The following is a 14768-nucleotide window of genomic DNA, read 5'->3' as shown; positions in this document are numbered from 1 at the left end:
GACAACAAGCTCCCATCGAACATTTGTTGTCGGAAAATCCTATCATGTGTACAGGGCATTAGACTCACATTGCCTAGTAGCATGTGACAGGGCACGCAATTACCATTATTCCCTAGCTAACAAATGCGGCAGACACTTAGCGCGGACCCTCCACTCTAGACCTCCCCGATACCCCATTCCATTTATCACCCAATCCAACCAAGACAAGACATTTAATACAAAAGGCATTTCTTTCTAATACTCCCAACACCCCTACCCTCTCCTCTGGCGACAATATGCCCCCTCTCCCCCCTTTTGTTTATCATTGTCATTGAACACCTGGCTTGTGCCATTCATCAGAGCGCCTCTATCCAGGGTATCTAAACATCCTCCTCCCATCACAAGCTGTCTCTATACGCTGACGATCTCTTGGTCTACCTACAACATCCCATACCTCCTTACCATCACTTTTCCTGGAATTCCATCGTTTTAGCTCCTTCAGTAATTTCAAACTCAATATATCCAAAACAGAGGCTCTCAATATCTATCTATCTCTACGATGTCCTCATTGCGAACAAACTTTTCTTTCCAATGGCAAACAAAAGGCATATACTACCTAGGGGTCACTATTCCCTCCAATCTCTCCAATTTATTTTCATTGAATTATATTCCCCTACTCTCCTACATACGGAAAGACTAAGAAGAGTGGGGAGGCTCCCCTTTGCCATGGTTCGGGTGAATTAATACTCTAAAGATGGACACCCTGCCCAAACTGCTGTATCTTTTTCAAACAATCCCCATCATGGTACCCAAGTCCTTCTTTATTTCTCTACGCTCCCTCGCTATCCAGTTCATGTGAAACCCGCCACGGGTTACTTAGGGTGAAGTACAAACTACTCACCCTTCCGAGGCTACAGGGTGGGGGGTCTCCCTGACTATGAGATTTACTATAAAGCTACCCACATGGTGTGCATTCTGGAGTGGTTTCCTGTCCTTTCCTGAAAGCTTCTGTCATGGTAGAGCAGGATTTAGCCCCTGTAGGCCTCCGGGCTCTTCTATGGGGATACAGAAACTACCTTTCCCACCTATCTACCTCCTCGCTACTGACACTCGCTGCCCTTAGACTCTGGTATAACAGGGGATTATGCTCCATTCTGTCTTCCGACCCTTCCCCAATGACCTCCCTGTTTGACAACCCCACCTTCCCCCAGGGCATGTGAGCAACGATACTGGGGTCATTCATACCTTCTGAGTGGCCACAAGCACATTCTTTTGTATACCCACTACAGGGGACTCCAGCTACTCTGGCAGGTTCTCGTGATTGGCTTACCACCTTTCACTTATCTACGTTCACGAAATGCTTATATGCTTCCTCCAAAATACACCGCTCCTATACTGAATATGAAATGCTGTGCTCCCTTTCTGAAACCTCCAGACATCTTTTCTCACCCCTATACGGTCTCATACAAGCCCTTACACATGATGACTTACCGCCTTTCACCAGGATGTGGTCTGCAGACTTGGAAAAGGACATCTCCAGAGTGGATTGGCAGACCTCATTTCATTTTACCCACAAGTCAACGATATCCTGCTATTCCCAAGAAAAGAATTACAAGATTCTCTCTCGATGGTACAGGGCCCTTCCACGTTACACAAAATTTTTCCGTCAACCCCAGCCTCCTGTTGGCACTGTATCTCTGCTACAGGGACCTATCTTCATGTCTGATGGGAATGTGAGGGGGTCCATCCCTTCTGGACTCAGGTATTTGAATGTTACAATAAAATTTATGAAGAAACGTTATCACCTACGCCTATGATTGCCCTCCTCTCGATACTCCCTGGGTCTATAACATCGCAGAAATTGAATTTCCTCTGTTTTTTTATGTCTTCGGCAAGACAGTTCATTCCATCATTTTGGAAGACAACCACCACTCCTCCCTTATCATGATGGGTCTCGACCATGAACAATACTATGAGAATGGAGGAGATGATAAATACAAGGTGTTGTGATTCATTTGGCTCAGCTTCTCCACTTAAGATGCCCTCATGACTATGCTCTCGACCCCGACAGGGTCACCCTAATACGATGGATACGTTAAAGTGTCTATCCATCGGTGTCCCACCCTATGTCCACTATCTACCTCTCTCTACGAGTGTCTCCCCAGCAGCTCTCTCCTCTGTGATCTTTTTTCCCCTTCTTTACTACCCTCTCTCACTCAATCTACATCCTTACTTGGGTTACTTCCCCCTTTCATTTGATTTGGTTTCCCCTTTCTTTTTTCTAACTATTCCCCCATATAGTTTTATCATGAACAACAAGGCTCTCCGGCCAGAACTACTCGTCCCAACAGATGACAGTTGTCAACCCTTAGAATGCATTGTTTGTTAGTGGGAGTCAAGCTATGGGCGATAGCCATCAGGCTGACTCATTACCTATATTTACTAGTGGTTGTCACTGTAACTTTTATGTTGTTCTTTGTGATATTTGTGAAATTGACAATAAACACATTTTCAACCCCAATTTTATGGAAAAAAATTGTAAAAAAAATAGCATATACAATTGCTCTACATGCCATGTTGTAATTTAATGATATTTCCTTTTCAAGCGCAGCACTTTAATTTTATTTAACCGCTTTCCGACCGGCTCACACCGATATACGTCGGCAGAAGGGCACATACAGGCATACTAACTTACCTGTACATTGGCCTTTAAGAAGCGGTTTGCGGGCGCGCACGCCCCCACCGTGAACTCCGTGAGTGTGATCGCGGGTCCCGAGATCGTCTCATGGAGAGGAAGAACAGAGAAATGCTGATGGAAACAAGCATTTCCCTGTTCTGCCTAGTGACAGGACAATTGGGAGCGGTGATCAGTGTTGTGTCACACATAGCCACGCCCCCCACAGTTAGAATCACTTCCTCAGACACACTTAACCCCTTCACTGCCCCCTAGTGGTTAACCCCTTCACTGCCAGTCACATTTACACAGTAATCAATGCATTTTTAATCGCCCTGATCGCTGTATAAATGTGAATGGTCCCAAAATAGCACCAAAAGTGTCAGATCTGTCCGCCATAATGTCGCAGTCATGATAAAAATCGCTGATCGCCGCCATTACTAGTAAAAAAAAAAACAATAATAATAAAAATGCCATAAAACTATCCCCTATTTTGTAGATGCTATAACTTTTGCTCAAACCAATTAATAAACGCTTATTGCAATTTTTTTGCCAAAAATATGTAGAAGAATATGTATCGCCTAAACTGACGAAAAAAAAAATGTATTTAATTTTTGGGGATATTTATTATAGCAAAAAGTTAAAAATGTTTTCAAAATTGTCGCTATTTTTTTGTTTATAGCGCAAAAAATAAAAACCGCAGAGGTGATCAAATACCACCAAAAGAAAGCTCTATTTGTGCAGAAAAAAGGACATCAATTTTGTTTGGGAGCCACGTCGCACGACCGCGCAATTGATAGTAAAAGCGACGCAGTGCCGAATTGCAAAAAGTGCTCTGGTCTTTTGCCAGTCCGGGGCTTAACCACTTCACATCCCACATATAGTCATATGACGTGCAGGTGTGTGGTTGGTGGTGCTACCTACTGGCTAACTTATAAGGATAAATATAGTGGCAATGTGCATGCCACTATAATTGAGTCAAACTGCTTGTGTTAAAAAAGGAGGGCTTTGAGTATGAGCACGTGCATTATGCTTCCCCATAGAGGTTTCTCACACACCTTTCTTCCATCTGTTTAATGACTGCTGCTATTGGTTATTTTTTGTGGGAAGGGGAGGAGCCCCATATGTCCGCTCGTCTTATTAGATGTGACAATCAGTATGCCGGCACCGCCTTTGATAACGTCCAATGATGAAATGCGTAAGGTGTGGCTACACTACTACATCATTTCCGGTATGGCAGTAAGGGGCTGGAACGCAGGTGGAGCGCAAGCTGTGAACCAGTGCCCTTACAGATTGTCTGTTTCATTGTGCTTATTGATCTCCCTGTACTGGGACACTTTTTGTTTTTGTTTAATACTTATAATAAATACTTTTTTAAAATACTACACAATGGAAGCCCTATCTCTTTCTATGAGGATATAACTATGAACAGCTGACGAATTAACTTTGGGAAAAGTGACCAGGAAGACTCCCTTGGATACCCTTACTGTGTGGAGTGAGCTGCTGAGGCCCTACAGACCACAGATACCACGTGTGGACCACTAGGAGAGATACCAGGAACCATCCCAGGCTATCTTTACATGCCGATTACCCCTGCAGGGGTGCAGGGAGCTGGTGAGTGGGGACCCATCAGGGGGAGCACAGAAGTCACTCGATTCTCTGAACACAAGTGTCACTTGAGCACTTTGGACTTTTTTTGTTTTTCGCTGGTCATTTTGGAGCTTCACAAATAATTTTTTATATATATTTTATATCTTCATGCTGATTTTTTATTACGGTTTATGACTACACATATGTGTCACTGGATTTTGCTGGTTTGGCTTTTCTACATTTTTGCACATAATGTATATATATTTTTTATCTTTTGGACATTAAGGTTTTTTTGATGGTACATGGATCCAATGAGGTTTATCTCTCAAGGTTATTCTTATGCACACATATATATGTGAGGTTTATTGGGATTCACTTAATATTTATTTTTATCTGTGTATTGCACATTTTTTAATTTTTTTATTTTTTGCACACCGGTATGGATGCATGGAGCCTGCATTATCGAGGTAACTAACCCTTCCATACACGCATTCACCACTGGCAAGCACATTGCCACTATATTCATCCTTATAAGTTAGCCAGTAGTTAGCGCCACCAACCCCACACCTGCACATCATTACTTTCTTCATTCTCATTCCAGGGACTGATTAGGGGAGGCTGCAACCTGCTATAATATTGTTATAATATTGTTGCTATCCTGAGCGCGGGTTTTCTCTCTATATATAGTCATATGACGTCCACAGGAGGGATCTCCCATCCTGGGCGGGCGTCATATGACGTCCTGGGCTTCCTGGCTGTCTGGGGGGCGCGTGTGCACCCCTGCCGCGTCACTCAGGACCTGATGTGCATGCCCGGCAACCGGGATGTCCGCCGGGCACCCGCAATTGCCCACTAACTGAGCAGGACAGTGGATCTGTTGTGTAAACACACAGATCCACATCCTGTCAGGTGAGAGGAGACTGATGGTGTGTTCCCAATACAGAGGAACACGATCAGTCTCCTCCCCTTGTGACTCCCCACCCCCTACAGTTAGAATCACTCCCTAGGACACACAGTTAACCCTTTGATCGCCCCCTAGTGTTAACCCCTTCCCTGCCAGTGACATTTATACAGTAATCAATGCATATGTATAGCACTGATCGCTATATAAATGCCAATGGTCCCAAAATGGTGTCAAAAGTGTCTGATCTGACCGCCGCAATGTCACAGTCATGATAAAAATCGAAGGTCGCTGCCATTACTAGTAAAAAAAAGAAATACATAATAAAAATGCCATAAAACTATCCCCTATTTTGTAGACGCTATACCTTTTGCGCAAACCAATAAATATACACTTATTGCGATTTTTTTTTTTAACCAAAAATATGTAGAAGAATACATATCGGCCTAAACTGAGGAAAATTTTATTTTTTAAAAATAAAATTGGGATATTTATTATAGAAAAAAGTAAAAAATATTGTGTTTTTTTTCAAGCTTGTCGCTCTTCTTTTGTTTATAGCGCAAAAAAAAAACGCAGAGGTGATCAAATACCATAAAAGGAAAGCTCTATTTGTGGGGCAAAAATTATAAAAATGTCATTTGGGTACAGTGTTGCATGACCACGCAATTATCATTCAAAGTGCGACAGCGCTGAAAACTGAAAATTGGCTTAGGCAGGAAGGGGGTCAAAATAACAAGTATTGAAGTGGTTAAGTGGTTAAAACACAATGCAATATGGCACCCGGGAGGCCTTCTGTACATGGTGCATGATCATGCTGCTTGCATGATTAGCTCACTGAAGTCTGCACTAAGATACAAGTCAGATTTTAGGCATCCTCTGTAATAGAAATGGAAGTTATGGTGAGGTACTCCCCAAGGGTTAATCACTTCTAAAGGGCTGCAGACCCTGCAGCTTTCCTCATTAGAGCACTGAATGTACGCCACCTGATTAATAATGAACCTGACCCACCAATTCAGAATGAGTATGCGATCAGTCTGGTAAAACTAAGATATTTCTTCACTTCATCACCCAGAGAGGATTGTTTTTGGCTTTTTTGTCTTTTTATTTTATAACAAAACTGGAGATACTCATTAATTCTATAGTTAATGTTAAACGTGTTTATAGTTTGTGTTTATGTCCATTTAATGCTGGAAAATTTGAACTCCTGGTGCTTTTAAAAATATCCCAATTTAAAAATGTGTACACCAAAAGACACTGGGGTTGATTTATTTAAAATGGAGAATGCTAAATTTGGTGCAGCTGTGCTTGGTAGCCAATCGGCTTCTAACTTCAGCTTGGTCAAATAAGCTTTGACAAAAAAAAAAAAACTGGAAGCTGATTGGTTTGTATGCAGAGCTGCACCAGATTTTGCACGCTCAAGTTGTAGTAAATCAACCCATTGTAGGCAAGGCTGAACTACTGATTGTTCTAATGGACACTTCAACCAAAAAAAAATGTTATTGAAAAGAAATTATCACAATGGTTTATTGGTTTGTGTATTGATTTAGAACTTTCAATTGCAGGATAATCAGAATATCAAATGATTGTATTTTTACATGTATGGCCAACATAACCAATCATCCTAATGCCAGAGATAGATGACATTCACCGTTTACTCTTGACCTCAGTAAACCATTCACCATGTGTGTAAACACAAACATATATACATAAATACATGTACATACATATTTTGATAGCATTTTCTGTCTTTGCCTCAGTGAACATGTGAAAGGAATTCTAATTTCCCTAGGAGGAGGTTGGATGGTGATGACCTTCACCGAGATCAGCTGTATATTGCTGAAGGAGAGTGAGTTAGGTCTGTGTCACCTATCTGTGCTACCATCCACAGGCTCATTTATCACCGTCACTCTCTTGTCAGCTATCTTTCCATAGTTTGCCTTTAAAAGAAATGCTACTGTCTTAACAAAAGCATAGAACATTCTGTATATATTAATATTACTTGAAACTGAAAAGAAAAATTAACATACGTGAGTAAAAAATGAAATGTATGATATAAAAATGAAAAAGATAACTTATTATATTGCTTTGATGTTGGTTGTCATCACATCCTTGTGAAAATTGTTATAAACAATAATTCAAACACCTTCAAATGACAGATGGGAGAAATAAGAATTATTTGGATAATGGTGTTCATAATGGTTATATTGGCTAAAAGGATGATTCCATTTCCAAATGTCTAATGTGACACTGTAAAGCAGAACAATGAAATCTTCAACTTTGTAACTAATATTATTTGCTTGGCTTTTACAAGCTATTGTAGTGTCCATTTCTCCAATGGCAGTGTTGTGTCCATATATGGGGAACCAATAGTAAAATTCCACAAATGTCTCTACACAGCTAAATCACAGTTGTAGTCAGAGTCTGGATACTGGAGCGAACGTACTGTAACCCCAACCATAGCGACCTGAGGTGTGCCATGGCCGCCCGTGAGAGTATGCTTAAAAGAGGGCATACCCTGAGTGTAAATATATGAAAATGGGAAATGGGTGGGCGGGAACCCGGAAATACACACAGACGAGAGCGTAGGGAAAGGGGGGGGGATTATAAGGCCCCACACTCCTCCTACAAATGCAGGTTAGCCAATGGCCAGCCTTCTAACTTGTAGTCAGAGTCTGGATACTGGAGCAAATGTAACCCCAACCATGGCGACCTGAGGTGTGCCATGGCCGCCTGTAAGAGTATGCAAAGAGACACCAACTAGGTACAGAAAGTGAATTTAATGAAAACAACACGATAAATAATTAATTCAACAATAGTAGCAAAAGCACGTTTGACCTCCATGTGGGGTCCGGAATGTACCGACTGTAACAAGATGATTGTCAGCGTCCCATGTACTTGATGACATAGGAAGGGACCCCCTGCTTGGAAGCCGCGGATGCTGCCCCAATCCTGAAAGAGTGCCCCGAGAACAGTTGCGGGTTAAACTCCAATCTACCAATCAAAATCCTGACATGTGAAATGAACTGACTGGACGAGAGGCCCTGCGTAGGGAAGGGAAGCAATGGGCTGTCAAGAGGGACCCTAGGTGCAAGCCGCGGCCACAATAGGAAAAATCTCAAAAAGTGCTGACGTCCGGGGCCCGCAAGCCACTGCCACCCGAAAATGGCTGGAAAACCTACCGAGGCGGCGGCATCCAAAAAAACCCTGTGAGAGGCTTTCGTAGGTGGATGAATGAACATGGAAATCCCATTCCACTCACACAAGAACCACCAAGTCAGCTTCTTGGAAGAGCGGAAGGAGAGCCAGGAGCCTGGACACAAATGCCTGAGGAATGATCCTTATGGCAAAGTTGAGCATGCCTAAGAGAGACTGTAACTCTTTCATAGAGCACACTGGGGACCTGATCAAATTGTGAATGATCCTGCGGATCCTGGCCAGCTTGTCCTGCAGCAAACTAGCGATCATGCAGACAGTGTCCAAGATGATCCCTAGAAAGGTGATCACGGTGGAAGGCCCATCGATCTTGTGGGTAGCCAAAGGGACATTCAGATCCCTAAACAACTCGGTGAGAGTAGCGAGATCTTTGGGAGGCTGTGGCGGGCTTTCAAGTAGCAAGAAGTCATCCAATTAGTGAATGACCTTGCCACACCCCATCTGAGAAGACAAAACCCAATTGAGTGCAGAAGCAAACGTATTAAAAAGCCAAGGGCTGCTCTTGGAGCCGAACGTCAATTTGGTGGCAAAGTAAAACTGCTCCCACCATTTGAAACCATGCCACTGCCAGAGAGATGGTTTGATGGGGAGGAGTTTGAAGGCATCCGAGATGTCAGCCTTTGACAACCAGGTGCCCCCGCCTAACTGTAAGATATGCTGGATTGCTGAGTCAACCGATGAGTATTGCAAGGAGAACTCCTCAGGTGGTATGAGAGAATTTAAACTAGGAATGGGTGATGAATGAGGAGCCGACAGATCGTAAATTAACCGATATTTATTAAAAAATTTACCTTTAACGACACCAAAGGGGCTCACCCTCCACATGCTAAATGGCGGATGCAAAAAAGGCCCAATGACAAACCCCTTAGTCAACCCATCCTGCAACAACTCATCCACTAACCCGGCACTGGAGGCAGCAGACAACAAATTGGCACATTCATATGATTGTAAAGGAAGGGTGATCAGGCCCGTATGGAATCCCTCAGAAAACCCATCGACCAGGAACCGCCTAAGAGCCGGGGACGGGTGGTGACCCAACCAGAACTCCAACCTAGGGACATTGACCTGACTCAGTCAGGATGAACTGGATGCTTTGATAGGACAGGCAGTTTTGGGATAAGCTCTGAAACAATTGGAACAAACATGAAGCAGCCTGCACTGGTTGTAATTGCAGATGGTGTAGTTAAAGTTGTGGCACAGCTGAGCCTTACCTAGCAAATGAATGGGTCTGCCGAGTTTATCAAACTGCCCGGAAGGCCCTGAGGAAGATCCGCTGGACCCTGGCTTGTTAGACCCTGAAGCCCCCAGGTGATCTAGGTTAGGACACCAGTTGGCGGTGTGGGCAGCCGACTGACAGTTGGCACATGTTGGAGATTTTTGACTGGCAAAATGCCTGTAAAATAACTCTGTGTCAATGTTGCTCCAAAATGTGACCAACTGGAACTGGGCCCACATGGCAGCCACTTTGGATGTGAAAGACCTGTGATAGTCGTAAAAGGCAGAACCGCCATACTTGTGGGCCAGATCTACCACCTTGTGGAGACAGAGATCCAGCTCCTCCCTCCTGCCAGGACTGACTGCACAAATGACATCCCTGTAGATACCAAAGGCAAGGACAAATTCGGCAATGCTCGGCTTGTGGTTAAGTCTGGGATCACAGGTTCTGAGAACCACCAAGACTTCCCTGCAAGCGCAAGCCTTGTTCTCAACTACGTCCTGATATGCAATGAGCAGGGATGCCAGATTGACGCCCTTCGCCTCCAAAATGTCCTTCTTGAGATTGGCCGGAATGAAATGGGCAGGAGAAACAGATGGTAACGTGGTTGAAGGAGAAGGAATCGCCAGAGGTAAAGACACACTGGTGCTACCTGCAGAGGATCCAGATGGTCCAGGACCTGAGGAAGCTGCCAGAACCACCACTCTGGCTGGAGGGGCCTCCATCACATCCATTCTGTCCTGCAACAGCTAAACAGAAGTGGAGAGGGTGTTCAACACTGTGTGGATTTGCATCAGTGAGGTGATCAGAGATGCATGTTCCACACTGGTGGAAGGTTGTGGCTGGGATGGGACTGAAAAGAGGAGTCTGAACAACTCCGCTTTCCTGGCTGTAGCCGGGAATGGAATGCCCCTGCAACGGAGCTCAGCAATGAGCTTAGGTATCATCCAGGTCCTGAAGGATGGAGTGCTGCCGTGCTCCGAGCCCCTAGCTGGAGTAGGAGGGATGAAGGCAAACTCATCACTTTCAGACACATGAGACATGTTCCAATCTGTGGAAACAAACCAACTGATAAGTCAACTCTACCCCCAACCCGAACCACCCTACCCTCACTATACGAAATGGTGAGTGGTGCTGTAAATAAATAAACATAGCGTATGAGATACTAATGACCGTGAGCCCCTGCATGAGTGTGGCTGAGCCCAAGCAACCTGTGGCGCTGGGACAGGTAATTAAAAACGAACACTCAAGGCTTGGTACCTACAGATCGTGGTAGTCATAAATAAGAATGTACGTGACATGCAACGTATATAGTATGAAGTACGGGTGAGAAGATTGCTGATGACAATCATTAAAAATGAAAACTCAGCCCGTACGGATCTGAAGACGTGACAGATCCTGGTATGTACAGCAACTAACTACTCCCCCTGAATGAAAGACACACAGACCCACCTTGACGATACTGAACGTAACACATGTATTCCACCTGAAACAATACCATGATGACATGCCCTGAATGAGTGATGGAACATACCGACTGAAACTATGAAACCTAACAAACGATGCAACGATCGAATGAACCACCTGACCAGAGTAAAACGTGAGCTCTGTGGTGGGAGAGTGAACCAAGATGACCCTGCGGTGGAAAATGACAAACATGTGGACTGTTGCCCCCAGCACTTGCAGCTGCACCCACGGGAAGGGGTGAGATGAACCAGGATGTGTGTGCCCCGCCCATCTGGTGCCCTGGGAACCAAGAAACCTGAGATGATGTGCAGCAGACCCTGAAAAGAAAATGCCAGACCCCCTGACACGGAGCCTGTGACCCCCTGAACCATGATCCTCTGGTGTGGGATGAGTGGCAGCCCGGGTGAAGGGCTGGATGTGACCACCCAGCTGAGGAACCATCAGACTCAGCAAGACACATGGTGGCGCCAGTGAACCTGATGCTGCGGTAGAGGGAACTGAGCCCTGCAAGCCACCAAGGACTGGCTCAGTGATATGCTGCATGCGTGGAGACAGTGACCTGGTGACCCCCCACAGTGAAATGCAGCAGCCTGGATTAGGCACCTGCAGTGCCTCGTGGACCACAGAGCCCATGACCCCCAGATGGTATGCAACCCCCCCACACCCGGCCCTGCACCTACCTTCTGCCAAACCACAATGTTGCAGGTGATACTCCCGCAGTAGGTACCTGTCCCGAGAGCCACCGAGCTGTGTAGCTACTGCAGGAGGCGCCGGGGATGAAAGGAGCGTCCACCGCAAGTCACGGAAGTGGTGTCACCGCTTCATTCCCTGCACGAACTGGAACGAATGGATGAAAAAACCCTGTGATGCCATGCTGTACACCTGCCCTATGCCGCGACACCCCCAAACCTGGTACAAGCTGGATGGGAGGCAAAGCGTCCCTGTAGACACGATATCCCCACAATGCTGCCCCAGAACCGGAAGTGACCTGCGACTGCAACCCAGAAATACACGCCGACGAGAGCGTAGGGAAAGGGGGGAAGTTTATAAGGCCCCACACTCCTCCTACAACTGCAGGCTAGCCAATGGCCAGCCTTCTAACATATCATGGCCATATCTAGTAAAAGGATTGTTGTGGTGTAATCAGCTGATCTGGCTGCTAGACATGTGCAATTTGTTTTGTTGCAAATTAGTTTTGTCGACTAAATTTGACAAATTCGTGAATTTGGAAATTTTCGAATCAATGATAACACGTTTTACTAATTTTTCCGAATTAGCGAAAATCCGAAATTCAAAAATGCGGAAATTTGAAAATTTGAAAATTCGAAAATCCGAAAGTTCGGAAAATTGAAAATTCGAAAATCTGAAAATTCAAAAAAACTGAAAAGAATGAAGAATAGAAAATTCAAAAGAACAAAAATCCAAAAATAAGAACGAAAATCCAAAAATTCAAAATAATATAAAAAATATAAAAACTTGTTATTATTATTATTTATTATTAATAATTTGTTACATTCCATTAGTTTAGATGCAGCATTCGTTATTTTGGATAATTTGTAACTTCAGTTAAATTAGTATTTGTTACGTTCACTAACAAAAAATGGCCAGATGTCGGATGGTGGAGTCATCGCCCAGACAGAGTTTTTCAGATGGCTCCAGTAGGACTGCTTGGGCTTGCCACCTCCGGAAGACAACATGGCAGGTCTCCCATTTGTCTTCGTCACGGATGAAGCTTTTAGGCTGGGTGACCATCTGATGTGGCTGTTCTCGATGAGGACCCTCACCCCAGACCAGAGGGTTTTTAATTCCCGACTGGCCAGAGCCAGAAGAATGGTGGAGAATGCCTTTGGAATAATGGCCAGCCGGTTCCACCTTTTCCTCACAGCGATCAACATGGAGGAATATAAAATAAATCATATTGTTCTTGCATGCTGCATACTACATAATTTCTTGAGGAAAAATGCATCAAACTGAAACTATGTGGCCTCAGTTGAGACTGAAGCCGGCTTTCCTGATCCAACAACCCTGACAGCTCTTGAAGCTGGCCTTCCTGGCTTGCCCCCCCAAAGCGCCCGCAAAATTCCCCAAAAGTATGTAGAGTACTTTGTGGGTAGGGGGGCCATTGATATGCTTGACAATGTCTAAAACATGTTTTAAATTTTTTTTTTTTATAAACTGAACTCATATTTCATTTGATTTACTACTTGTGTTTCCTATCTGTCTCCCAGGTTCTCCAATGGCCTTTTATTTTTGGCCATTTTCTTCAATATTGCAAACGTAATTTATTTGATACATGAGGTGACAAACTCTTCTTCAGCTAACTATTATGTTGTGGGTCTGCTACACTCACATATTGTTTTTGTTGTTAATGTATGTAATGCATTAATGATAAAAATAATCATCCTTTTCAGCTCCATGAATTAATTGCTTTGAGTCCCTAAAATGGCCTGATTGGGTCAAATTTTAGAACACTGTGGGGGTTATTTACTAAAGGAAAATCCACTATGCACTACAAGTGCACTGCAAGTGCACTTGAAAGTGCAATGAAATTGCACTGAAAGTGCACTTGTAGTGCAAAGTGGAGTTGTCTTTAGTAAATACCCCCATTGTCAGTGTAACTACACCAACTTACTCCAAAAACTGGTATTGAGCATTGAAAGAAGAAGCCACACATTGTTGAGTATAAAACATTTTACTAAGTGCACATTCACATGTGCATTAGAAAAGGGTTTTTTTAACAAATCAACATCTTTGGTGTATAACATTTATGTTTGACAGTAGAAATAGCCTTTTTTTGGTTAAATAGGCATGTTTAAAACCATAACATATGCAATTCAGGAACTTACAGAGTTCAACTTTAATAAAGTGAACGCAATATGAGACATTAGTATGTCAAAACTATGTTGATTTTGCCTTTATCAGATGGGGTGATGTCACCCCTGTAAAAGACAAATTTTGAAGATGCACACAAATTGGGAGTGAAAATGTGGATTTCCATCTTGAGCCCATGCCTAATGTCAACATGTGCTAGCTCCCATCATGGGAGATCAATGGATGTGTTTTGGGGGTGCAAACCCCTTCCTCTCATCTACTTTAGTTGCGAGGAAGGGGTTGCACCCCCAAAACTCGTACATTGATATCCCGTGATGGGAGATAGCACATGTTGACACACTGTGTGCATCTTCAAAATTTGGCTTTCAAATTACTTTAAAACTTTAGTAAAAATACATCGACAAACTGTTCAATGTTTTGGTGTTTTAGATTCTGCCTAAAACATCAATGATGTTCTTCATTTTTTGTTGTACATCATTGATGTTTTCCTTGGCCTTCTCTAAATCCCGATTGCACACCATTATCTCCCCAATGAGGATCTGTGCACTTGCACTGTTGAAATGAGTTTCTTCTTCCACAACATCCACATCACCTAAAAATAAAAAAACACACCATGTATTATAAATATGCAGGCATACATCTATTACCTGAAGCTGTGGTCTCAGACACTGACCTGTTGTGGTCACTATTTCGCCCACTTTCTGAACCTCTCCCTCCACTGCTTCTTTAGGGTGTGTGTGGATTTCCCCTTCTTCAGGAGGTGTGAGGTTCCTGGTGTCCTCAGATGTCCCGATTCTTTTCTCCCCTATGTGAAGGCAAAAAAGGTATACTTAGCACACAGATATTTGAGGCAAGAAATAGGAATATGAAACATTGCTTGGAAGTAAGGTACAATT

This window comes from Aquarana catesbeiana, linkage group LG02 (genome assembly GCF_042186555.1).
Source record: "Aquarana catesbeiana isolate 2022-GZ linkage group LG02, ASM4218655v1, whole genome shotgun sequence".
NCBI classification, from domain to species: domain Eukaryota; kingdom Metazoa; phylum Chordata; class Amphibia; order Anura; family Ranidae; genus Aquarana; species Aquarana catesbeiana.
Note: the sequence above shows the minus strand (reverse complement) of the source record.